This window comes from Perca fluviatilis, chromosome 7, assembly GCF_010015445.1.
Source record: "Perca fluviatilis chromosome 7, GENO_Pfluv_1.0, whole genome shotgun sequence".
Classification (NCBI taxonomy): domain Eukaryota; kingdom Metazoa; phylum Chordata; class Actinopteri; order Perciformes; family Percidae; genus Perca; species Perca fluviatilis.
Window position 1 is genome coordinate 37055910 of NC_053118.1, and position 26140 is coordinate 37082049.

The window sequence follows — 26140 nt, forward strand, 5'->3', positions numbered from 1 at the left end:
TGTTGTTGTTTATGTATGTTTTGTGTGTGTGTGTGTGTGTGTGTGGAGTGTGCGCGGTGTTCTCACCGCTGAGGGCGGGAGAGGAAGACTCTGAAGAAGTGCTGAGCGAGCTCTGCTCGTCGGCCTTCAGTCTGTCCAGGTGGATCAGGTGCTGCGCTACGGGCCGACCGGCCAGGATCCTCCACCTGCTCCCCGATCGTAGCGCTTGGCCCACCGTCACCACAAACAGTGCCACCCCGTCACAGTAGGCTCTAGAGGAGATCCAGTCCAGCTCTAAGCTTGGTCCCAGGAGGCCGTCTTTGGTGCCCACCACGGCCAGCACCGGCCTCCTCCCGGTCTGGCCGGCCTTCAGCACCTCCTTCAGGGTGAAGTCCAGCGTCTTCCCCAGCGCCGAGGAGCCCGGCCGGGTCACCGCGTTCCTCATCAGGTGCCTCCAGATCAGCTGCTCTTGGTACGCCCCAGGCCAAACTCCGCTTGATCTTTGGTACCGCTTGGATTACAGCCAATTGGCCTGACCGCTGGCGCCTGGGGCTGTGGGCTCACCGCCAGATGTCGTTCCACCATTACACAGAGCCCAGCAGCTGCTGGCCGCATCATATATCGGCCTGCATCTCCCTGGAGCCGCCCAGCACTAGTAGAACCACAGTCCGCTGGACTTGTTGAGGTGGTCGGATGTCCCTCGATCGAGGGGCACAACTCTTTAAATACCTACAGGGGTCTGAAGAAAAACAACAATCATCGAAGTCAACTAGTTTGGTTAGAAAATGGCTTTGTGCAGTTCGCTGCCAAAATTGTCACTTGGGACTCTTAGTGACACTTTTAAAACTTCACTTAGCTGACAATCTGCTCTAGTTTATCGCCACACACGCTTTTTAGGCTACAAATATTTTTTGTCACATACAGCAAACATCTCCTCACTCATCTGATAGCTGCCTGTCCCCTGAACACACTGTGTAATACCACCAGTAGCCCATAATTGCCACATTACGTTTGGGCTCTCCATTTCATCTAGAAGTAGCAACTCTCCGCAGCTGTGTAATTTAAGATGCAGGAGACACAATACCACATGGGCACGTAAAGCCACCCACAGTTTAGAACGCCAACACAAAGAAAGAGGAAGGTGATGATATCCGGGCGGAAAATCCGCTTAATTCTCAAGCCCGCAGAGCAGTTTTCAGTACAGGAGAAATATGATCTCTTTCTTCTTAGTTCTTGTCAGAAATACTGCAAGTTTAATTCTTGGATCAGCTTGAGAGGCCCGGCGACTTCTATTTGGAGCAACCTGACAGTATTTTCGCTAACAGTCCAGCCCTGGAAGTGAATAAAATGAACGGGACTAGTTCTTTTCAGCATCGTTTTGGACAGGACATTCTTTTAATTTTGGTACCGTTACGAAGATGAAAAAGGTTCGTTCTTGATGTCAGGTTTGAGATTATTAAGTAAAGGATATATCGTGATCAAAAATAACTCAGATTTCTGATAGTAGTGCTGGAGGCCAGGGCAATACCATCCATGAGTAGCTATGTCTTTAGATAATGAAGCTCGGAGGTGTTTAGGCCCGTCACAATAACTTCAAAGTTTTGTTTGAGTTTAACATCAGAAAATTATAGGCCATCATCCAGGATTGTATATCTTTAATTTACGCTTGAAGTTTAGCTAACTGACTGGTTTCCATCTGGTTTGATTGAGGCGTTATAAATCAGTGCGTCATCCGCATAACAGCGAAAGTTAATTGAGCAAGCCTCAATAATATCACCAAGAGGAAGCATATATAAGGAGAATAGAATATAATAATTGTTACACGTATGCATGTTTCATCTTTCTTGCTTTTACTGTTTGTACTTTGATAATTCGCTATTCCTGTGAAGACTGATATGAATAAATGTTGATTGACTGATTTCGACATGGTTGGCTATAACGCGTCGGACTTACTTTATCTGTTTGCGGATGTATTGCCGACGCCGCGTTGCCCGGATGCTGAGAGGAAGCTTGTAGTCAATCCTCGGCCAAACTCCACCTTATCTGCAGCTGGGTGGTCACGCGACCTCCAGAGCTTTCACAAGGTTTCACCTGCAGTACCACAGCAAAACAGCAGCTGATTGTATTTCTCACCGTCCGAGCAGGGTGTCTGGCAGGTTTCCTTACCAAGTCAAACGAAGACTTTTAAAAGACATGCAATTTGGGCGATCCCACAACATTAAATAAAATCTATCTAGGGAGGTCCCAGGACATGTATGCATGTACTGAAAAGCGTAAAACATAAAAATCTGTCCCCAAAAAAGCACAAAAACTAGAAAAGCAGACCAAACATCTTCCAAAAAAAAACTTTAAATAGCGGTAACAAAAAGTAAGAAAATTGGGTTCAAAAAACAATTCGACAGATAGTCTAACTAGGGAAGCAGTGTAAATTGACCCCGCAGATCTGAGAAGCAGTGTCAAACAATAGTCTCATTAAATCAATTTAATTTAAAAATTCCAACACAAAGCTGAAGGAAATGGAAATACAATATCAAGCTGAATTTCCTGCACGGAGCAATCCTCGAAGTTGAAACATCGGTTGAAAGATCCGTAGCAAAATTCCACTGAGAGGTTCGGCAGGCTTACAAGGTTGATTCTTTGCCGCTAGCATTCCATTGACTCCTTCATTCATTTTACGCTCACTCTTCCTTTGACAGTAAAACAACTTTACATCTTAAGCATTTAAAGATTCTATTTTATTCCATTATTATTTTCTAAAGTAAAAACAGATAATATATAAAGGCTCCATTATCTTGTATGTTAAGGCTCCAGAGCAGACGCTTTTGTAAAAATAAATAGCTAACAATTGTGTCATAACCATACTTTGTACCGGGTTACACACTATCAGCATGGCATGAGCTGAAGTGTTTGCTGGCGGTCAGCTGCGCGGATATTTTATGTCTCTACACAACTGGTGAAAGTGTGACGCTGGGCGCTGCTGTTAGACTTGTTCGGATTACTACGGACGTTTCCCATTGATAAAATGAAATACCATGTTAAACATAAATATATACTGATTTGATTGCTGTTAAAGACAACGTCGGCAGTATTGATCGTAACAGGCTACAGAATACGCTGCTCCCATTGATTGCGGTGCAATATTAGAAAAATCGATAAAAAAATTTCAGCATTCATGAGTATTCTTCGCATTTTATATCAAAACCTAGAGGCTTTCAAAACATCAACATGTCATTTATTATCATGCATTTGCAGTCTAAATGACATAAAACATTATCTCCTTCCTCTATCTCTATTTTGCCTGAAAACGCTTCCCAACACGCTCGCGTCCTACGTGGAAAGTGGGCCATGTTGGTTCTATTTCTGTGCATAAGCAGTCGTTCCAGATAGACGTTTTTTCTACTCAAAAAATTATTAGTGCTGGTCAGGGTACTTCTGGCTTCAAAGAAACAATTCAAAGCTGGCCATATTGAAAAAGTTTGAAACCCCTGATATAGACTGTAGTGAACACAACCCTCGACAGGGCGATTTGTTATAACAACCGGTCATTCCACAATAAATAAAATACATATTTACAGAAATAGCAACACCTGCTTTACCAGACTGCATATGCTCTGATTCATGCTCCGTCTTCCATCATCAGCCTCTCTATCGAGTCCATCTGAGAAGACGTTAACCTTTTGATGGACTCCAGGATCAGAGATTAGTAGGACTGTGATATAGCCAGGTTTCTTTTGTTTTGGTTTTAAAATTTGGCTCCGAATTCATATGGATACCAGTGGTTGAGATAAAGGCATGCAGGAGATCATTACAGGTCGACCCGAACCCTGACCCCTCATGAGGCACAAGTTTTCCTTCAGCAATATGCGTTGCTCCACCCACTGTTTCAACCCGCCACTTGCTATAGTTGCGGCTAATGTGAGAGAATCCTCAGGTCTGCAGATTATCCGGAAACATGTTACACATTCAGTGGGGAGAAAACTGTTCCATTTTCGTCCCTTTCATTTATGTAAACCAAAGCATTACATTATTTTCGTGCATTACTCTTCCCCCAAAAGTATCCCCAGAGGAGAGGAAAAATTGAATTATTCATGGGATGTGATAATTAAAATGTGCACTTGAACATTCTTGTGTTTGTTATATGTGTAAGCGGTAATTTTCTGGGGGTTTTATTTCTTTCAATCTGGACCCCTATTTTCCCTATGCATTGGTGTCTAAATGATTATTGTGAACCAAAAATCTTTGAAGTTGGTCCAGTATTAAAGTGCTATAACCGGCAGCCGTGAACCGGGCTTTCGCAATTTCCCCTTTAGGACAAATGTACCGCCATTTTGTCGAAATTTGCAAGTTAATATTGTAAGTGCTCTGGACAACATTATGGAAAGGATCCCTACAGAGATAGATATTTTAGTTAAAGAGGTAAGATCCTTTTTATTTAACAAGAAATAAGCCTCGAATCACCATCACCAAACTCCACCTCAGACCCATGGGGATAATCAGTACTTTTAGGTGTATATACCTTTATATCTCACCAGACCCCATGTAAAATAATCAGTACTTTTAGTGTGTATAGAGCCAAGCATTATCTCCCGCTACATGTAAAATGGGTGAATTAAGGGTTTATTTCAACCCAGAGTGATGATTGCTATGGAACAGTGGGAAAGATGAAACAAGATGGCTTTTGATAGTTTTATTTTGTTTCTGATGACCTTTAAATGGAAAGTGGGTTTTACAATTGGTCTGGTGAGGTTGGCGATAGCGATTTCGTGGTCTTTCATGATTTTCCTGGGTTTGCCAGCTGTGCCACCTCACCTCGTTGTGAGATTGACTTGATCTTCGGAACATCTGCTTAGGAGTTTAGCGCCATACGGCAGGGCTGAAATAGGGGTTGCCTGACATCCGTAGGGTCATGACTTTATTCGCACCACGCCCTGTAGCCCTCAAAGTTTGTTAGGTACATAGTACCCATCTCTATCTACCACCCCGGGAAGTTGAAGGCGGCACCGGTGTAAGGCAACACAGCACCAGGCCTTCTAATGAGGAAACGTGAATGAGGATCTGTGGCAGGAAGTTCTGAGCTTGGTGTGGCCGCTGACCAGCACCTCACCAGGAGTCTCGTCCTCGGAGAAATATCGAATCCTATGGCGATATCATTGGTGCAGTCGTTTGGGGCGGTGTTGGCGGTTTTGGGGATGCTGGTGGGTGGGGAGGGGTGGGGGGGTCATCGCAATACGACGACCACACTTTGTGATAGAGTGCAAAACATCATAGTTCCGCTGGTGACATCACTCTCTGGGGTGCTAGCAATCTGCAGGAGCTGGATCGTGGACGTCTCAACGCGGATGGCAAAACAAATAATTCTGATCCCTGAGAATGTCAAGGCCTCCTACATCATCATCACAAGGAATCACCATCTGTGATCACCACCAGATTTTTGGGGACCTGGTCACGGCTGCTCCTTGCCGACTCTCAAAGTACTCCTTAATGTGATCCAATGCTCTCCTATAGGTGTTTCCACCTGTGTAATCCACTTTAAGGATTTGTGTGTTCAAATCCTCCTTATTGTAGTACTTGTTGAGGTAAAACTCAATTATAGGCTCGTCACTGAACTGGCAAAGTCCAATATGCACCAACTTTTCACCGACTTCAAACTGTCGGCGATTAATGTTAGTCGTAAAGTTCTTCATGATATTGTGTTCGTTTTGTTTGATGCTGCTAGACCGATCAGTATGGAAGACAAAATCGTAGTCTTGCAAGCTGCCAAAGCAAAAAGAGAAAGTCCATTTGTCTACATTACTAATACACAAATGTTGCCTTGGAATTATAACTATATAGCAAACGATACACTCAACTCCCCATTATTAGCGTGTATCTCCAAACTGATAATGAATAGATGCAAAATATCAGGCTCCATTTACACTTCAACGTTTGGGTTTGAAAACAATATCTTTTCATTTACAATTAATGCATGTATTTGTTGCCTTAACAACTGCTGCGGCATATCCGAGCCCCTATGACAAAGACAATAGACCTTTTTTCACTGCAGACATGTTGTCATGTCATAGTAGGAAACGCACAGTTGCATTCAAAACCATTAATGATGGCTGCATTCCACTTAGGAGAGGCCCTGGTATTGCGCATGCTGACTCACTGAAATAGCTTTACTGGGACACTTGATGGAATTGAGCCATCGTTAAGGTTATCAGTTTCAGCTGTATTTCTCCTACTATGACAAGTCCAAATGTCTGCTGTGAAAAGGTAAAAGAAACACACCGCCACTGTTTTTGGTTTTGAAACCTCCACGGTTTCTTTGTAGTCTGACGGACACAAACGGAGCTTTTGGAATATGCCTTTTGGGCATTAAGTATGTGGAAGAATATTTCTGCTACTTGAGCTAAAACTCTTCATCTTTTGGGCCTAAAACAAACTTAAAAACAAAACGTAGTAGTGTAGATGTAGCCTCAGACACGGTAGTTATGATGTGATAGTGCCGTTCCATTTGTACTTTCGGAAGTCAGATTTTCCGAGTTCAAAGTCGGAAACATTCTATGAATTCAGATTGGAAGTTAAAGTGGACCCCTCACAGTACAGTACGCCAAGAAAGGAGACCTCGAAAATCCAACATAGCGGCTTTCACAGGTAGTGAAAACTATAGTAATATACAAATTTAATGCACCACTCACCTGTCTTATTTGTGTATCATTAAACTAGTCGTGACACACAGTACTGTCCAACTTTATCCGTGGACATAGTTGCTAGCATGTATAGGTGTTTGTATGCACAAAAGACAGCCCAACGTTATCAACTGGTATTGCTAACAATGGCTAACCTGGAAAGAGCAACCCTACAGTGAAATCGACTTGTATGAATGGAATCTGCTCCACTCCTTTGTGGCGTCATTCCCAGCTCTGACTTCCGATTTAAAATGGAACGCACTATATGTGCCTCCTGTGGTCACCGAGATTATCTGGCATGCAATAATTTTCTCCATCTTTCCCTGCTCCACCCACACCTGATTAGCTTGTTAAAAGCATCAAGTATCACCACAGATGGGATTACTCACTTCAGTTTGTGCGCAAAGGCCCCTGACCAGCAGTGACGCTCGGTGTGAAATTTTTGTCGTGAAAAGAAACGAAAAGCGACAATACTGTGATGATATAACGCAAAAGTTGCGTAGGTTTTGTTTGAATCTGCAGAACGGGTAAAGGGTAGCGACATTTTTTGTAAAGAGTTTCTAGAGCCTTAAAATTGTCCACAAAGAAAACTTTGGATTTGTCGCCACCAGCCATAGTCTCCAGCTGATCAAGTTTTGCTTCTTTCACTCCCGACACTGATGACCCGATCCCGTTGGCTCCGCCAGTGCATCAGAGTGCTCCTTTAAGATGTCAGGGTTGGTGGCCCCCCCGCCCCTCTGTGATCACCATGAGAATCTGAGGAACATTGAATGCTTCTCACGGCCACCATGTGCAGCGTTAAAAGTATTCCAACGAAATTGCAAGGCCTCGCCCGTGTAAGTGTCTTCTGTTGGCTTCGCTTTGGTATTGCTGCAAGAACTTTTAGTTTGGAGTCATAGTCATGCAAAGAAAAAATGAGGCTGGGTTTCAGTGGCTAGGAAATGAGCCCAAACGAGTCATGTCCTTTCCAACTGTTGTTTGATTCACTATTGACTCCATAAAGATCTGCATGCTTCCATACTGGATTTCATTTATGCTTGTGGAGCTGTCCACCAGGAAAATAATGTCGGCCTTATTTATTGTACAATCTGGTTGAAAGAAAAAAGAAAGAAGTAAAAGTCAGTAACTTAAGAGATTGTTTAAATATTTCAGGAAATACATTTGATTGCTGTCAAAACAAAAGTCAGAGTTTCTTCACACAGGGGTTGCTGATCAACAATTAGCTTCAATGCTAACTGGTAAAAGCACAAAAACTCCTTTTCACATTTCTATTTTACCTGTTCAATCTTAATAATAAAGATATATGTAAATCATGGAGATAATGGGCATGCCATACATGCATATGTTGTTGAAAATCATGTTCATGCTTATTTAAAGTGCAGACTTCTTTAAAGCAGACTGGAACACTTGAGAGATTAAGCTAATGGCTCAACGTTCTTTACAAACATATACACTGGTTATTTTTGGGGAAACTGCTCTTACTTTTCTGACAGAGATCCAAAGCCACCTGGCTCTCCAAGTCCTTCAGGGCATCAAAGTCTTTCTCAGAATACACCCTGTCTGTTGAGCCGCTGATATCCGCCAGCTGGGTGGTGTTGGCGTCCACCACCGGCTGAGATTACCACCCCTTTTTCCTCAGAGCCTCAGCGGGGCCTATGACCCTCGTCTTTGGCCTCACCGTCTGTTAGCACGATCAGCCTCTGACTGACATCAGGACGCCCTCCATTGGTTTTATCAAAATACTGCAACCTTAGTAAGGGCCTTTCCTGTGAGCGTGCCTTGGTCCAGCTGCTCCATATCATCGATGGCTTTCAGAATTCCCTCTCTGCTGTAGTAGCGGCTGAGGGGTAACTCCAGCCTGTTGTCAGTGCTGAACTGCATGAGACCGGACGTGCACCTTATTCTGCTCTCGTTGGTGGGTTTGCTGATGACGGCTTTCATGAATTCTTTCATTTTCTTGAAGTCATCCTTTAGAGATGCTCTCAGAACCGTCAGCTAAGAAAAAATATGTCACCTGTATATCTCTGCAAACTGTGGACACAGAACACAGAAATGTTAACGTGGTGTTCCTGTTTTCCCCTCTTCTTCTTCCCTTTAGGGCCCAGTTGTTGGGTATCATTGAGATTCCAGACAGCGGATTACTTCTTATATATAGCTTCTCTATAGCTTATGAAGAATTATTAGTGGACATGAATTTGCCCAGAGCAGCTTGAATTGAGGTAAGTCGTACATTTTCAACGTAAGCAATTGTTGTTTAAAAACTGTTGACTAAGGTTTTAAGGCTGTTTCAAGGCTTTTTTTGTATTTTGTAATATTATAAATGTCATTGTTAATTTATTTTTCGGCGAAAAACTCCCTTCCCTCTCCTTATGCTAACTCCTGGCGCTTACCCACTGCTAGTACCAGCTCTTACGGCTTGGTGCGACCACGGTGCCCGTTCTCCTTTTCCATTGCAGATTTAGTACCGCCTCATAATGCAGGCGAGTGTGGCTGGTTGTCATAACTACGCTGCAGGAAACTGCCGTGACATAACGACACACACACACAGAACGTGGAAGGTGTGTTGTTTTTGATTCTCGGCATGTGGCTGTTTGCCAGAAGACACATTTAATTTCAAAAGAAGCTGGAGGCAGCAAAAAAAAAAAACACCGCTGGCTAAACTTGTTCAGGACACCCCCGTCGGCCACTAGCAATGATGACGCAGTGATTAGTGACGATTCTCTCCGACCAATCAGTAGTCTGTAGGTTTTCATGTCACCTTTTGGTATCGCCTCAGCTCGCTTGGAACCTCGACGGAGGTGATACTAAATAAAGAACCTGTTGGCAGGTACCAGGGACATTTTATCATAATGGAAAACCAAAAAAGGCGAGCAGGTACCATGTAATGGAGAAACGGCATATGTATTTTAAAGTCCAGTGTAGTTAACCTTTACTTACCATCTTCAGTACAGATTTCTCTGATGATGTCGTTGTTGATGGATTTCAGGGCATCAAAATTATTGACCTGGATAGTCCTCTTGGGGTTGCCTGCAATATCTAGTAGCTCAGCTTCGTTTGAGTCTTTCACCCCGATGGCAAAGATGGTGACACCCTGCCGCCTCAGTTCTTCTGCTGGAGCCTTGACATCATCAGTGGATTTACCATCTGTGATGACAATCAGGTACTCTGGGACCTTGTGACCACGAGTTTGCATCGCTCTCCTAAAGTGTGGGCCCATGGATTTTAGGGCTTTTCCTGTCTCTGTCCCACCTCCTTCATGTGCAATATTCTTCACAGATTTCTTCAGGTTATCAACATTTGAGGAGGCTGTCAGGTCAAATTGCAAAGTTGGATCATCAGCATATTTCACAAGCCCGACGCGGACATGATCTGGCCCAATATTGAAGGTCTGAAAAAACTTGATGATGAAGTTCTGCATGTCTTCGATGTCTTGGTTCCCAATGCTTCCCAAGTCGTCCATCAGGAAGAAGATGTCTGCTTCCTCCTTTTTTACACATGCTGGAGAGGAAAAGCAACTGCATGAGTTAGTTCTTTTCACATAGTCACAGAGAGGAGGGCTAGAAATTAATATTCAAACATAGGAAATGGTCTGGCTTTGACTGGTCATTCTGGGACAAAACTACTTTTTGTTCCACCCATCCCATCCATACTCTAACATACTCTCTCTTCTTACATTGATTTAATATGCAGGTTACAACATAAATACTAATACAATATTTAAATGTTGATTATTTTGTGTCTATTGAACTTGTCAATATTCACAAAACGAAAGAAGACTACGAAAAAACAGTGGTTCAAACCTTTTTTGGCCTCGGATTCCCTTGCACTGACTTTGACAGCTTGGTCAATGATGTTTTCACAAATGACTTTCTGCAGGCTGTGCTTCAGGGACTTCAGCTCGGTGAAACTGTTCACATTAAAAACATGCCTATCAATGGGGTGAGACGCCATGTCCCTCAGCTCTTCCATGTTGGCATCTTTGATTCCTACAGAGTATACGGTGACATCAGCCCGACGGAGACGGATTGCTGCTTCATGCACGCTGTCCTGGGATTTACCGTCGGTGATCACCACCGCCACCTGCTGGACATTCTTACTTTTCCTGCTGCCCTTTTCCTTAATGAAGATATTGTTCAGAGTGAAGGTTAGGGCAGCTCCAGTGTTCGTTCCACCTCCTCTGTAGGGCAGGATGTTGATGAACTGGAGGATTTCCTCCCTGTTATTGAACGTGTCGAGGTAGACCTGTGGTATGGACTCCTCGTTGTACGTAACGATGCCCACTCTGACTTTATTCGGTCTTACATCCAGGCTGCTCACAATCGAGTGCAGGAAAGTGCGCACCAGCTTAAAATTTTCTTCTCCAATGCTTGCCGACTCATCAACGATGAACACAATGTCTGCAATATTGGCTCCTTTGCAATCTGTGAAAAGGAGTGTAATAAGTTAACTTGAGCCGTTGGCTACTTAACCTTTCAAATATATATTATATATAAGTGATTGCGATCCTAAGATCCTAAGGCGGCTAGGTTATATGGCATAAAATAATTTAAAGGTGATTTGTTTAAAATCTACTTTACATTTAAAACTCATAACAGCATTCAATGACTTTTTTTTCCAGAAATGAACTCAGATAGACATTCTTATTTGTTCCTCACTGCCTGTAAAGCAGCTGTACAATGTCCACTTCCAGACACTAATGACAAGAATTACAACGACTGGTTAGGTGGCTGAGTGCCCAAAGGAATGACGATTCTCACCTTCAGTAATGTTGTCCTTTTTCTCAGTCACGATGGAATCCTTCAAAATAAGTACTCTGGGAGAATCAAATGCGTACCCAGAAGTGACAAAACGTTGTAAAGCATCCATACTTGCACCTGCACTCATCCCAACAACAGTAACCCCTGCTGATTTGATCTTTTGAGCTTCCTTAGACACAAGATCATCTGAGTCTCTTCCACTCACAACCGACCAGGAATTGTCGGGCCCTAGGTGTGCACCCACCCACCTCGCTACGGTAAAAAGCGAGTGTTGGCGTCCAGCAGAGCCCTACCCAGGTAATGTGGTTGGTTGGGTTGTGGGCTAGGCGGAAACCTCTGACAGCAGACAGGAGTTGCTGTCTAGTTTGATGATCTTTGAGAAGGAATTCAACCTGGGTATCTTGACCGTATGGTGCCACACCGACGGTAGGTGGATGTCCGGCGTTAATTTGATTGATCAATTTCACAAGGTCGTTCTTAAAAGACACAAACTGTCCTTGAGCTATGCCGCTGTCCACCAGGGAAGAAAATATCTGCAAACCTTTCTGCCAAAGCTGCAAGAAGAAAAAAATACATTATTACATTCTGTTACAGTTTAATACAGTCAAGTCAATATTGTTCGGGCCCCTCCCAGCCACCTCTCAAAGTTATAGCTAGTTCGTCATAGTTGAGGAGGGGTCAAACAATTCAGCCTAACTGACCTTTCAACCCCAAAAGATGCATACAAACGCGTTTATATTTTCAGTTTTTGACAAGCAAAAGCTGACTGTACAAACAATATGGTGCCAAACTCTCTATTTTTTCAGGCTTAACACCACTACTTTTCTCATGTTACACGTTGCCCGCGCGCCCCTTTCTATGATGGCAGGCTTTGAGTGGGCCATTTGGAACAGGTACACTTTTGTTTAATATATGTTTGAACAAGATCGCGTGAAACGGACACCTTAACTACACCTACCCATGCACATTTTCTCCTGCGTTCGTCAAAACCCTTACTGGAAATGACAGTAATCAAGTTGAACTTTTTGACAAAATGGCTACCGAAGTGGACTGCAGAATGTAAGAGTAGTAAACCAAATGTAAAGTAGACCATGAGGGTTAGAGCCAGGGTGGGATAATCAATTAATCCCTGGTTAAGATTCTCAACTTCATAGATCCAAACCATATAAGCAGCCACAGATGCTTTCGGCATTTAAAAAGATAGACTCTGGCTATTTTATTTTCTTTGATAGTTATTTTCTATTATTGTGAAATTAACAACTATGCAACTATATAATGTTTCCTCCAATCCTTTGCCTTACCTTCCTTTTGAGCTACCACTGTTACACAAACAGTTTCCAGCAGCTTTTGCATCTGCTCCTGCAGAGCCTGATAGCTATTTAATGAGTGAAGGAAGCGATCTGGAGGCCAGTTGGCGATGGACTCAAGCTGCTTCCGGTTGGCTTCTCCCACCCCGATGCCAAACACAATGACTCCGTCCTGCCTAAGCTTCTGGGCGGGTTCCTTCACCTCATCAGTGGACTCCCCATCTGTGATAACTATAGCGATCTGAGGCACCCGTTGGCCAACTCGGCTTCCCGCCTCTTTGGTGAAGTACTGCTTCTGGAGGAAGTCGATGGCTTTTCCTGTTTCAGTGCCTCCTCCTAGGAGTTGAATTCTTTCCACGGCAGCCAGTAGAGACTTCTTGTCAGAGTGATCCTTCAGCAGGAACTCCTTTTGAGGTTCATCACTGTACTGAGCCAAGCCGATGCGAACTTTGTTGGGGCCAATGTCGAGGGCTCTGATGAAGTTGCGGAGAAAAGACCGGACCTCCTGAAAGTTTCCAGGGCTGATGCTGGAGGAGCCATCAACTAGGAAGACGATGTCGGCCACGGTGGCTTTTTCACAATCTGAAGAGGGGGGAGAACAAGGTCAGCATAGCAAGAGCCAAAATAGGGTGTTCTGGGTAAAGTCTCAGTGTAAAATTAGAGCTAACAATGTCACAGTGAGTATGTTTAGAAGCATATTCTGAATTTGATACAGGTCATGTAAACAGCATATTCTGTTATTTAAAATAAGGCCTTTTTTTCTGATTAAGACGTGTGTAATGTGACGGTATTATTCGCTTAGCAAACAGACCCGTCCCCTACTGCTGAAAAAATCCCCACCTGTTCTCTGAGCAGCGATGCCAGAGAGCAATGCTGCTACGATGAGGCTGAAGACCAAACTGGTTCTTCCCATCATGCTGGGATGGCTCGTGAGTTTCTCCCTTCCTACAACACAGATAGAACAGGAGTTAGTGCAGAACGTCATTGTATTGGCTCTCATCAGCAAACTCTGCAGACTGAGTTATTTCGGAATAGGGTCTTAACTGTTCATCACACCCCCAACCGGCTCGTCAGACACCGCCTACCAAGAGCCTGGGTCTGTCCGAGGTTTCTTCCCAAGAGGGAGTTTTTCCCCCCCCACCGTCGCACTGTTTGCTCTTGAGGGAATTACTGGAACTGTTGGAATTGTTGGGGCTTTGTAAATTATAGTGTGGTCTAGACCTACTCTATCTGTAAAGTGTCTCGAGATAACTTATGTTATGATTTGATACTATAAATAAAATTGAATTGAATTGAATTAAAGAGACAGGCGCCAGAACGGGAGCGTTTCAGACAGAGGGAGCCTACGGGGCCCTATCTTGCACTCAGCGAATGCGCCTTTGTACACCAACGCATGTATCATTCCTATTTTGCACCGGACGCGACGCGACACTTCCACAGACGCAAGTCGGTATATTAGGGAATGTATTTTGCGCTCCAGGGGCGTGTTCAACGAAAAGAGGAGGCGTGTTCAGGCGAAACGTTTCCCTGGTGCTATTTTGCAGTTTCAGAAAACAATTCGCCACTGACCAGGAAAAACCTGGTCTAAAGTCAGTGGCGCATTATTCAGATGCTATTTTAGGGGCAAATGCTTGGCCATAATGTAGGCTGTACAATGCGCATACACTTTGCTTCTCTCCACGGACGCAGCAGCTTCCATTTTTGCAAACCATACATGAATACAAGGAAAAATATTACTGAAAATGTGCTTCATGTGTTTGGATAGATCAGGAGGCACTTACAGTCCTCAAAAGTCGCGAATTCTTTGTGGTTTGATGTTTTTTACACAACATTTCCATGAATCATGGATGTGTTGATGACATAAATGAGGAAATATTAGAGGACTTAAGGAGACGTGATGTTGAACTACGGTGGGATTGCACACCTCCGGCGGAATCTGGTCGGAGTGGGTGGCATATGCGCTGGCGCGCTCCTGGTGGAGCGGGTGGACGGAGATGGAGTGGGGGGGAGGAGGACGGTGGTGCGTTTGGAGGCCCACGCTCCATGGCTGCAGCAATCCTCTCCAGACTTGAGGAGATGCGCCCGAGAGGCCGCAGCAACATCGCCACCCGGCCAAGACGTGCAGGCATTTATTACTTTGCTGCATCCCGGACAGCTCCCACTGGCGTGCGCCAGGCAAATCCGCCTTCATAATAGCAATCCGCCATGGAACAAGCGCGCCTGCTCTTAAAGGGAATGTGAGATGACGCTCTGATTGGTTATTTTCACGTTACGCCAAAACCACACCTAGCTACTTCAGACCAACCCATTTTAGATTTGGGCGCGGGCGCAAAGAGTCATTTATCCCGGCCGGCATAATAGCAACAGCGCCCGAAAACCCGCACACAAAGCTACTTACGTTTCATGTTTGATACTTGCGTTTCAGATCGTTAAAATAGGGCCCTACAGGTATATTCAGACAGACAGTATGAGAAAAATTAAGTGTTTTAGGAACATTAAAGCATCAGGGTTCAACGGGCAAGTACAAAAAAAAAAGATTCTACTTGCCTGAAGTTAATTTTTACTGGCCTCTATAAAAAAACTCCAATGGAAAAAAAACAAGGAAAGACGTCGGAAAAAAAGTAAAGAAAAACAAAAAAACGTCACAAAATAAGCATCAGGGGAAAAACGGGCAAAACAAATATCCCAAAAAAAGAAAAAGAAAAAAGCTGACAAGTACACTCCTGTTTTCTTTTCGGTTTCTCCCATTATATTAGCCCTATCTCCCAGACCCCTCCCAGTTTGGTATTTCTCCGGAAACTCCCTAATTTGCAGGGCCCAAACTGCTTTATAAATAATCGGACCGATATGTTTGTCTAATGTTGACCAGTTGCCAGATCTTGTAGACGCATCCCACACAATCCACACACCATATACAATTTTCATCCCGTTTGTCACTTCAACCTGGCAACCTATAACCCTCAACCTGGCAACCTATAACCCTCAACCTGGCAACCTATAACCCAGTTGATCTCTGTGCAAGCCAATGAAAATGGCAGGTGAAGACGGTTGTTTCCCGCCAAATCTCCTGGATTTTGAAAACTAAATGTTGGCAGGTATGACGGAGATGAGAAGGGTATGTATCAGGGTTCGTATTACACCTTTCCAAGGTCAAATTCAAGCACTATTAAGGTCCATTTTAATGCTTTTTCTAGCACCTTACACCACCGTAAAATATATACCAATACATAGTCAAAATTATTATTTAGTGTTTTTGTCACATTAAAAGACATAATGCTATGAACAGCCAAAATTGTGTTTCGTAATAGCAGAAGGATCAGATATTTTAAATTGTAGTCTACCCCAAAATTACTTACAGAAGGACCCCAAACCACTTCATATGCAACTCCCTGTATACCCTTACTACTGACTTACTGATTTACCTGACAGAGAACGTTGCAGATTCAGAATGTAATCACAAAATATCACAATGAAAAAAATGTGGAGTAATCAGACATTAGCGTAATGGACTCATGGCGGTGCGTACCCAAAGCGCGCGAGATCGCGCTAAACAGCACATATCTGCATTCATCAACCACCAGAACAGGACCGCTTTTTGTGAGAGAGAGAGAGAGAGAGAGAGAGAGAGAGAGAGAGAGAGAGAGAGAGACCCGAGCACATATCTGCGTTCATCAACCACCAGAACAGGACCGTTTGTGTGTGCGCAGAGAGAGAGACCCGAGGTGGTACTACTAACTTACTGATTTACCTGACAGAGAACGATGCAGATTCAGAATTCAATCACCAAATATCACAATGAAAATGTGGAGTAATCAGACATTAGCATCATGGACTTATGGCAGTGCGCTCCCGTTATGAGAGCTAAACAGCACATATCTAAAGAGAGAGAGAGAGAGAGAGAGAGAGAGATGGTGTGTGTGTGTGTGTGTGTGTGTGTGTGTGTGTGCAGAGAGAGAGAGAGAGAGAGACGGTGTAGAGTGAGTCATGACACAAACAGGTGCTCAGTCAGTGTTTGCATGCAGTGAGCAGAGGGGGAGTGGCCAGCGGATAGAGCGGCAAAAGCCAATGTGTGCTTCTTTGACCTATATATTTAACGATATCTTTTGCATTTCTTATACAAACAACGTCAAAGTTGGCACTGCACTTACTCGTGCCCATAGCAAGACACCTGTCAAGTTTGAAATCCATTGAACTAACGGTTCAAGAGATATGCGCTTAACACACACACACACATACACACACACACACACACACACAGACAGAAAGACCTTCCTGCAATTGTAGATAGATTATTTTTTTAAATTACATTTATATATCTGCATTCATCTCAAAACCTAGAGACTTTCAAACATCAACATGTCATTTATTAATATGTATTCGTGTCAAAATGATATATAAACATCTTTTCCTATTCTATTTTGTCGGGAAACGCTTCCTACTCGCTTGCGTGTCGGGTGAAAAATAGGCATCGGTCCTATTTCTAGCACGTATGCGTTTTCGGCGCGGCTCGGGCCGCACCTGAGACGTGCGTGTCACGCAGGCAGTTTGGAACATAGATATAGAACAATAGATATGACATGTAATTCATACTTGCCATTCCAGGATGGAACCACTTGGCGGCCATCTTACCAGGGTTAAGTTTTAGAATTGCTTCAATTGGAACCAATGGGGAAAGAGGCTCATGTTGTCTTTATAATCCTTATATTTTTCTACCAATACATCAATAGTGGTTTTAATTCAAAGTAATGACTGTAAGACAACGGTGGCTTCTAGAAAAAAACAAAAAATAGAGATTTGGGTGGAATTTTGATTGATATAACTCCAAGAGAACAAGTAATTCGTTCAATTATAAAGATAATCTCATAATTTTGCATTTATATTGCAGGTAATAATTTTATTTTTTCAATTGTGCCTGAACTTAATATGTAAAAACTGTCTTTGGTATTCTGAATGGCTAATATACATTAAACAATATTTTTTAATGTAGAAATCCTGAATAGAGTCAGTATTATGGCATATAGAGCGGTAGTTACAATAAGACACATGAGAGAAACATCCAACTGTAATTTATTAATACATTTATTTATGTCTGTAGATCTTATCTCAACTATAAGACCACATTTCCCATCAACCCCGCTACTTCCTGTTTAGCGTTTGTTTTCTCTCAACCAGCCGGCATGGAGCTTGTTTTCAATATGAGCGGAGTAGTTGGAGAGCCTCGCTAGCTTCAATGAGTTTTTGTTGATAAAGACTATAATGACTTCACCAGAACTGCTGATGGACTTGTCGCAATTTTCATTGTGCTAACGTTATGGAAATTACATTTACGATAGTAATGCGAAGACTTTGCTGCTGAAGTAGTTACTTTACCTCATCAAGACATGGATTATTAAGTTTTAATTTGCTTTACTGAAAGGAAAATCGTGTAAAGGCATGAGGTAAGCTGACAACAATAGATGTTAATACATGATGACTGATAGGATTCAACATGGCTAATGTTTGGGGAGCTAACGTTAGGTGGTGAAAATGTAACATTAAGTGCAGCTGGTCGGTTAGGGCTCCGTGTTGCTGGATGTGGCTACTGTTGATTTGTGTAACGTAACTTTACTCTATGTGTAAAGTTAAATTTTAACGTACCGTTAGCTTGCTGGATTTGTCTTGAGATATTATAAAATTACATTTAGGAGTAAAGAAGAGTACTTGTCGTTAACAATAACTATGCAACATCTTCCCAAGAGTCAACGAGGTATTGATTTCAATATTGACCAAAGAAATTGTGATTATGATTATGATTTCTTTCAGCCCTTAAACGCCGCCCTCCCTCCCTCCCTCCCTCCCTTTAAGTTTACAGATCAAACTTATAAAATCCACACTGCTGTTACATTTCCATCACTGCAAACTTAAGTAAAAAGAAAAAAGTTACTTACAGATCTGCTGTGGTATGCGCTTCCCCTGCACCCAAACACAGGAGTCCCACAGTCATGTAGCTGCAGCCTCGTTTTTGAAGGATGAAGAAGAGAGGGGGGGTAGGACCGAGCCGCTAAGACTCCTCCCTCCACCTCACACCACATTCTGCAGGAGAAAAAGGAGAACTTTTTTAATTTGTCTGTTTGTAATTCAAATTAGACTTGACAGAGACCAGCCTGAGTTTTCTTTTTTTTCCTGAATTAAACATGTAATGAAATACAGAAAGAAAGGGCTAATAGCAGAGGTGTGAATCTTCACTGATCTCCCGATTCGATTCTATTACGATTATCATGTCAGCGATTCAATTCGATTCGATATCTCGATGCATCACGATGCATCACGATGCGTAAAATAATTTTTTTTAAAGCCATGTAGCATATTTAATTCATAGCTTTTCAAGCTTCAAAAACAAAAAATTCTGCAGTGCTCTAATACTAAATAAATAGGATAAATAGATAAATCTGTTCTCTCCTTGTGCTGTCAGCTGTCGTTTCAGGCAAAGCGCTCACCTTTGTCAGTCAGACGGCTACATAGATCGCTTTTCCTCTCTGGTTGGTGTTTTGTTTTTGGTGATCGCCATGTCGGATTCTGAGCCTGATCGTGCTTCGGACCCGTTTCCTGTTCTTTGCTCGTTGCCGGAGGCGATTCCTGGTTCTCCTGATGGCGTTCGCAGGAGCTCGCGGCTGGCTTCTCTGCCCGGCTCCTGCTCGGATGGGTCGGAGTCGCTCCTTCGGCGGCTCCGGGATTGCGGCGTTGTGCCGGCTTCGGCTTTGCCGTCTCCTCAGCTCCGTGAGCTGAATGTCCAGGTCGGTTGCTTCCTGCCGGATCCCTCGCCTACCGCTCCCGTGGCTGCCCCTTGTTGGAAATGGACCAAGAAGGCGGATCCCTCCCTCGGCGCCCCAGTGAAGGCGCGGGTTCCCTCGGCCGCGCTGCTACCATGGATGTTGCGAGTGGGTCTTCGGACACGAGGCTCATTCTCGCTTCTCTCCAGTCTTTGGCCGGCTCGTTGCAGTCTATGGAAGCACAGCTGCAGGCCATCAAAAGCATTCCAGCTCCCGCTGGTTCTGCGACCGTCAGTGCTGCTCTCTCCTCCGTGGCGCTGCCGGCGCCCAGCTCCGCCCATATGGGCTGCTTTTTCGCTGGCCAACGCTGCTTTGGCGCCATCCTCCGGTAGGCCATACATTCCCGGTTCTGCTAATATTTCTGCCAGTTTGCGTGCTAACATTTTGCAGGGCAAGGACGTTACTCTGGTGAGATTAATTTTGCCTTCCCCTGAATGTGATAAATGTCTCGTTTCCGGGGTGGGGTTCTCCGCCGTGATTAAATCTGCTGACCCTCAGCTGTGCAAAGAACTTTCTATTGGGCAGTTTTTAGTGGCTTTCGGCATATTTAGGGACGTGATTTGTTCCGTGTACCCGGAACGGCAGCAGGAACTCGATTCCTACTTAGCACTGATTGGCGATCTCAACCTAAAGTATGGGAGGAACTTTTTCTATCGCTATCACAAGGCTTTCTCTAGTAAAGCTGCGCTGCACCTCGCTCGGTCCAATGTCCAGCTGGACTGGTCCGTTTTGGATATAGAGCTTCTGGTTATGCTGGTGGGTGGTGCGCAGGTCAATTCCTGTTCCACCTGCGGAGTCGCGGGCCACGTGGCTTCTCTCTGCCCTACGTTGCTGTTCCGCCAGGACCCCGGTCCCTCCTCTCAGTCTCCTCGTCCCCATTCCCCTCCCGGCGCAGCTGCCCGGGGATGCCAGCTACTGCCGCGATGCCCACCCCCAGTCTGTCTGCCCTCTGCGCTCGCGTCCGCCGCAGTCTGCCCGGCAACCGGCTCGCCGTGGCTCAAAGACATTCTGACTGTTGACCCATCCACTCCATTAAACCTGTGTGCATTGGCATCTGAACTGGGTTCGCATCCTGATTCTGTGTTTGTTGATCACCTTCTCTCTGGGCTTTCCCAAGGTTTTCGGGTGGGCGTACTCACGGCGCCAAATGTTACTTTCTTGGCTAAAAATCTCCTTTCCGCTACTTCCGACACCGACACCGTCTCTCGGTTGTTGGCGTCGGAGGTCGATAAGGGCTACGTCATTAGGCCGTTCAGTTCTTCTCCGTTTTCCCTGTTTCGCGTTAATCCGATCGGCGTAGCTACTAGGAAGTATTCTGGAAAAAAGCGCTTGATTTTTGATTTGTCTGCGCCGCATAACGGTCCCGTTCCCAGCATTAATAGTCCCATCCCGCTAGTACCCTTTTCTCTGCACTATGCCACCGTCGATAACGCCATCAACGTGATTAAGCTGGCTGGGGTGGGCGCTTGGTTTTCCAAGGCGGACATCACAGACGCTTTAAAATCGTGCCCATCCATCCTTCCCAATGGCCTCTTTTCGGGGTTAAGTGGGATTCTATTTCGATGTGTGCCTGACCTTCGGACTGTGCATTTTCAATCATGTGTCAGAAGCCCTTTGCTGGATCCTGCTTAACAGGGTGAGGGTGCCTTCGGTGCTTCATTTGCTGGATGATTTTCTGCTCATCGACCCCCCTCATGATAGCTCAGGTTCGTCTTTGGGGACGCTGCGGAGCTGTTTTCTTTCCCTTGGCGTTCCTCTGTCGGAAAAAAAAACTATAGGTCCTGCCACACGCCTGGAGTTTCTCGGCATTACCCTCGATTCCGTCGGCATGCAAGCGTCTCTCCCGCTCGACAAATTACAGCGCATTCGCGAGATCGCTGCGTCTTTTTCATCCGCCGTTTCCATAACCAAGCGCCAGTTACTTTCCCTTTTAGGCCACCTAAACTTCACCATGCGTGTTATCCCTCAGGGGCGTTCGTTCATTTCCCGGCTACTGGATACGGCATCTTCAGTTTCCCAACTGCATGATCTCGTATCCCTCGACGATGGCTGCCATTCCGATTTGCGTTTTTGGTCTCACCTTCTCGAATGATGGAATGGTGTTTCTTTTTTCTACGATGACGTGGTGCAGACTCGATGCTGTTCTTCACGGACGCTGCCCCTTCCGCTGGGTTCGGGGTTTTTTCCAGGGGCAGTGGTTCGCAGGCCACTTGCCTCCCACCAATGAATTACTTCATTCTGTTTTGGGGGGCGTCCAGTCGTCAACGACTGTCCTTGCAACCACCGATCCCTAAAGCTGTAATCCCGAGTTGCCATACTGGCGGAAATGCCGGCCTGATTTGCGGCCTAGTGGGGATGCCGTTGTTATGCCGGCCTGAATTGCCGATGCCGGTTGGAGTGGCCGATGCCGGTTGGAGTGGCCGATGCCGGCTGGTGGGGCCGATGCCGGCTGGAGTGGCCGATGCCGGCTGGAGTGGCCGATGCCGGCTGGAGTGGCCGATGCCGGCTGGTGGGGCCGATGCCGGCTGGAGTGGCCGATGCCGGCTGGAGTGGCCGATGCCGGCTGGAGTGGCCGATGCCGGCTGGTGGGGCCGATGCCGGCTGGAGTGGCCGATGCCGGCTGGAGTGGCCGATGCCGGCTGGTGGGGCCGATGCCGGCTGGAGTGGCCGATGCCGGCTGGAGTGGCCGATGCCGGCTGGTGGGGCCGATGCCGGCTGGAGTGGCCGATGCCGGCTGGTGGGGCCGATGCCGGCTGGAGTGGCCGATGCCGGCTGGTGGGGCCGATGCCGGCTGGTGGGGCCGATGCCGGCTGGAGTGGCCGATGCCGGCCTGAATTGCCGCATGTGATGCCTATGTTTCTTTTGCCTTCCTGTACTGCTGGAATTATTTGCTTCTGTTTTGGGGGCGTCTCTCTTCACCGACCTTTTTATTTTCAGATCCGTGGCTGCAGGAGGTAAGTATTAAGGTGTATATGCTAGTGTGTATGTATGCATTTCTGAATTCATGTTACAGTATACATAATAAATATTTCATATCTATAATCTATAATTCCCGTCACGTTTTTGGGGGTTATGTTCCTGTTCTCTACCCCTTTAAAAATATTATTAATTTGATGGAGTCTAATCTCCAAAAGACTTTGTACATATTATATTACAGTTGTACAATAAATATGTTTGCATATCTGCAAACGAAGTCTCTCCTGATTGAAATAGTGTCCAAGGCAACGACGCGGGAGGAGAACCCGAGGGACACGAACCCCCGTCTCCTGGGTGAAAGTCCCCCCCCCAACCTGACTCCTTAGTCTTTATTACTACTCGCTAACGTTGTCGCTGCTCATTCTACGTCCCATACAGACGCTAAAGGGCACACACACACAGACAGACACACACACACACACACACACACACACAGACAGACAGACAGACACACAGACAGACACACACACACACAGACAGACACACACACAGACAGACACACGGCTTTCACACAGCTTTCATTTAAAACTAGAGAAAATCTAATTATTAATCTAGTTTCCTCAACATTCAAAAGTGGTGCTGTGTCAGTGAATATGTTGACTCTGAATCTGGTTCTGCTTCGTGTGAGATTAATCTTAAAGTATTTATTTGGCTGTGGTGGCTAACAGCACAGAGTGAGAAAGGAAGGGGTAAACTCACAGGGGCAAGTGAAGGAAATGTGGTCCAGATTTCCAGTGAATTTCAGAACACATTTCCCACAAGTAGAGAACATTTTACATTATTGAAAAAACATTTCTGATGCTTCAGCCAAGTTTCTCTGCAGCCAGCATGCAGAGTGTAGAGAAAAGAGGCATTGCTGTAGAGCTTTTCAAATGTACTGTATTTTTTTGGCTCTTTGCCACACAAGCCAAGCGCCATCTGGTTCCATTACATTGGAGAGAAAACAGCAACACTGGGCAACTCTCATCAAAACTATCTAGACTGATAAATAAAACGACAGGTAACTCCTCAGTCACATTAGCTACAAGAGACAGAGACAAAGCGACAGGCTGCCATTCATTTTCAGTGGGAGTGGCCGTTTGCCAGCAACGAGCGACGAGCTTGCCGCCGCCAGAATAGACAAGAAGTCTATTTTATGCAAATGCTGAACGATGCGACAAAGCGACGCCAATCGGAGCGAAGGCAGCGTGAAGGCAGCGTGACGTATGTACGTTGGTTGCTCTAGTCGAAGAAAATCATTCAAGATGATGGAAACGCTTCAGGACATCATATTTCTGTATATATCTGATATGTTTGGCATTTTATCTCATAAGGGGTCCAAGCCCGAGTCTGCAAGAACCGACGGTAGCAAGAGCTACGCCGTTCGCACAGCAGGGCTGTGGAACCCTATTGTTTTTCTAAGGATTAATTATTCTTCTCCGCCTACAGCCTAAACCGTACACGGTGGGAGGTTGCCATTTTCAGGACTGGTCCGAAACTCCGCAAGGACCTCAGGCGCAACAATTGACCCACTTCCACCACTAGGTGGCGCTATAGCAGGAAAAAATGCGTTTTGCCCTATAACTCCCACACCGTACACCCAACATTCAAATACCATAAATCCATGCATTCCCTGGATCCAACTGAATCACGTGATATAGGCCACGCCCATTTCCGCCTAGACTTTTATGCGTGAAAAATCGCGACTTATAAAAAATCTACTTTTTCGATCTCCTCCTAGACCGTGAGACCGATTGGCACGAAATTTGGCAGGTACTATCTCCAGATTTTTATTAACAAAAAGTTAATAAAAAGAATTTTGATAGGATAAATGTGTGTAGCTAACTATGAAAACACCAACTTTGACATATCTCGGCCAAAATAAATGCTATCAACGCCAATCTTTAGATTCTTGTTTGCCATGACCCTCTGAAGGTCCCCCACGCGTTTTACGAAAATTGGTCACTAGGGGGCGCTACAAGTACAAAAAGTTTATATCTCATGAACGGCTCATCCGATTTTTACTAAATTTGATGGGTACCATCGAGGGGCACTCCTGAGGCCAACCCTAGAGTGGGGTACTGAGGGGTCAAAGTGGGCGTGGCCTATAGGACCCATGTCTAAATTTACCACTTACACTAATGTGAACAACTTTAATTTTACATGGTAGATAGACAATGGGTAATGGACCACACCTACCAAAAATTACACATGTGGACCACTAGGTGGCGCTATAATGTTGTTTTGCCTTTAACTCCCACAATACACATCGCACATTAGAAAACCTTACATCCACGTCTTCCTTGAATAAAACTGAATCACATTATATAGGCCACACCCATTTCCACTCAAAAGTTATTTCGCAATATCGCGCAATGCACAAAACCAACTTTTTGAACTTGTCCTAGGCCGTGCGACCGATCTGCACGAAACCTTGTAGATAGCATCTCCAGATGGACCTGACCAAAAGTTACTCAAGGAATTTTGCTACGTTAAAGTATGCGCATTTGATGACCAAACAAATTTTCCTAGCTAGCTACTAAACACTAACTTTATCATATGTCTGCCAAATTAAAGTAAAGGACTTTAGATCCTTGTTCAACATCCCACTACGATGCTCTGTACCAAATTTGGCGTATATCAGCCTTTAGGGGGCGCTATGCGCAACGTTTATTTGTTTTGGCCAATAACTCAATGCATTTCAATGGGAAATATGCAATTGCAAAATCTCTGCCACAGTAAATGCAATTCACACGAAACTTGTTGCTCGTTCGGCATGCCGCTCTGAGGCTCTGTAGCAAATGTGGTGAAGATCGGCCATTAGTGGGCGCTTTAATCAATGTATAAGTGTTTTGGCCCTGTTAATCAATGTTAATGGAATATTTGCAATGGGAATGTATCACAGACCTTGCAGCTCACACTTCTTAATATTTACTGATGTTTACCTCCTACCGTTACGTTTTGGTTTTCGCTTTCGCGTGCTCCCCTGGTGTTCTACAATAAACAAACTTCTTAACCCACCTGACAAAGTTTCTACAACCTTCACAGTGGACAAATGTAACTCTTTTCTCACACTTTATCAATCCAAAATCAATAGCATTCTGCTGATACCGTGCAATTAAACATTGCAGTTGGTGCTGAGTGGAGCGTCTGTCATAGTGTGATTAGTTATGTTGGTGTCATTGATTCTTAATTTCCCATGAAACTGATCGCGGTTACGTGCCAGTTAATCTTTTCATCTCCAATCCTATCTGTATTTGTGAGAAGTGGCTCTGTCTGAATTGAAAGCCTAATTTACGGCTAAATTATCGAGTTAATAGGCGTGTGTTCGCATCGGACCTTGTCCATTTCCTAAGGTTTTGAAATGCAAACATTTTTTTACTACTGTTTTATTTTTTTTAAGGGCTTACGCCTGTGAGCACCCACGGACGAAAAAATAAATCTACGCCTATGACACCATTTACAACAATCTGACCACCTCCCCTGCTCTTTCAACCACCACACCTGCCTACCCCCCTCCACCCTCTCATTCACTCTCTCATTTCTCTCTGCTGTCCCCTGTGGTCAGGGGGGTTAAGAAGTTTGTTTATTGTAGAGAATTGTTAAAGGTAGTCTGTATATTCATGGAGATGAACTGTTAACCACTACATTTGCACTGGCAG

At 44.7% G+C, this 26140-nt stretch overlaps 1 pseudogene; it reads right to left on the bottom strand.

The window, feature by feature from the left end:
• LOC120562462 overlaps nucleotides 1–19444 on the bottom strand; it is a 33144-nt pseudogene extending 13700 nt beyond the window's left edge.
• Nucleotides 19445–26140: the final 6696 nt, after the last annotated feature.